Genomic DNA, 1913 nt, shown 5'->3' on the forward strand with positions numbered 1-1913 from the left:
TTGACTCAGGTTCCTCTTTGACTATATGGGGTCCAGTGATCTAATTCAGTTCACCAGTTGGCAGCTGGTGTAACATGAACAGGTCTGGCTTGTTGCTGTGGTTTTTGTTCTGCCCGGTACCAGGTACTCCCAGCTGTTTAGTCCTAAAGAAAAATCACACAAAGATCTCTGTAAATTATCAGCTGATTGGCCCATTAGCTCTAGCCTCTCACTGACTAAATCTCGCATCTTGATTAACCCATTTTTCTGATCTATGTTAGCCATGTGGCTCCGTACCTTTTTCAGTGGGGTCGATCACATCCTGCTGCTTCCACTTTGGAGGTCAGCTAGGCAGGAGTGGGATGAATCAACTTCCTCCTTCCCAGAATTCTTCTGTTCTCATTACATCATTTCTACTTCCTGTCTGGTTTTCCCGCCTATACTTTCTGCCTGGCCAATCAGCGTTTATTTAAAACATGATTGACAGATTACAAACAATTCTCCCACAAGCAGGGGCCTTTAAATGGGCCATCTCACTGGCCTGATGTCGTTCATTTTCTCCAGAGCATAAAGCATTGTAGATTGTAGGCAACTGGTAGGATTTGGGGATCAAACAGTGTGGGAATAGGGGAACAAATTATAAAATAAATGGTCATGGTGCAGTTTCCAAAATTTCCATTTCCCACTCCCCTTGACCTTAATTTCATTTATTTACCTGTTTGACTGAGTTACGTCATGTCTGAATAAATCTAGCACTGTATCCAGCACACCAAAAACAGTAGACATTTTATGAAGAATAAAGGAGGTAGAAGAAAAAGGAAAAGAAAAGGAAGGCTTAGCATCCCCTAGGGAATCCTGAACAAGTACAGGAAGAGAGGTTGGGGTGGGAGGACCTTCCCAGAGTCCAAGTCCTCCTGGAATTCCTGACTTTGGACTGAGGAATCTCTTGTGTCCCCAGCCTTTGCTGGCTAAAGCTGTGCACCTCCCTCCTTCCACTTCAGGGTACAGTTTAAGGACAGGAATAAAGAACGGAGGAATTTCCACCTTTGAAATACAGCTGCCTTGGACCAGGCTAGGCTTGAAAGGGGCTGCTACAGGGGGCCATGAGGGACACAAGGGTTGGCCAACAGCTACCCCGGCAGGAGGAAGGCCTGATGGGAAGCACCTGGCCGTTGCCTTTTAGCAGGCTAGAAAGGAGGTACTGTGATCAGTGTGCTCCTCTTGGTCCCCACACAACACTGATGCCTCCTTCCTCCTCCAGAGGAACTGCCTAGGTGTCTTTCTGGTGTCTCTCTGGTGTTCACAGCAGATGGTGTCTTTGGGCTTCCAAAGAGAAGAAATGGGCTCTTAAATGAGGAGAGTTCAATGAAAAGGGACTAGAATCAGGCCCGTGAATGACACCTGCTCAAACCTACTGGGAGAGATCTCAGGGTTGAGGTTTCTAAACCAGCCCCATCTAGTCACCTGTCTCGTCTGACACAGTGGGGCAGAAGTAAACTTTGTCCCTTGAGCACACACACAGCTTCCCAAGTCACTGTCTATCTGCAGAGATCTAAATGGACCTGCTTAAGGGGGAAGAGATGGGATTTTACTGTGGGCCAGGGTTCTGGCGAGAATTCTCCATGGTGTTCAGAGGGGGTGTCCCATAGCTAGCTGCTCCTCCTCAGCTCCTCAGCAGCCAAGCAGAGCTGGGTGGCTGAAGGCGTAAGTCCCAACCAATGTCACACCAGTTTGGAATTATGATTAATAGGGTGGTATTTATTTAAAGGGGAAAAAACTTACAGATCACCATCCCAGACAACAGCCCTCTGCGCAACCAGGAAGGGAGTCTAGTCGCCTGTGGAGCAGGAAGTGAAGAGAGAGAGGAGAGGGAAGTGGCCGCTTTTTTAAAGGGAGAGAGACCACGCCCCAATGGGCTGGTATCTCAGTGGCTA

The sequence above is a fragment of the Microtus ochrogaster genome, chromosome 6 (assembly GCF_000317375.1).
Source record: "Microtus ochrogaster isolate Prairie Vole_2 chromosome 6, MicOch1.0, whole genome shotgun sequence".
Classification (NCBI taxonomy): Eukaryota; Metazoa; Chordata; class Mammalia; order Rodentia; family Cricetidae; genus Microtus; species Microtus ochrogaster.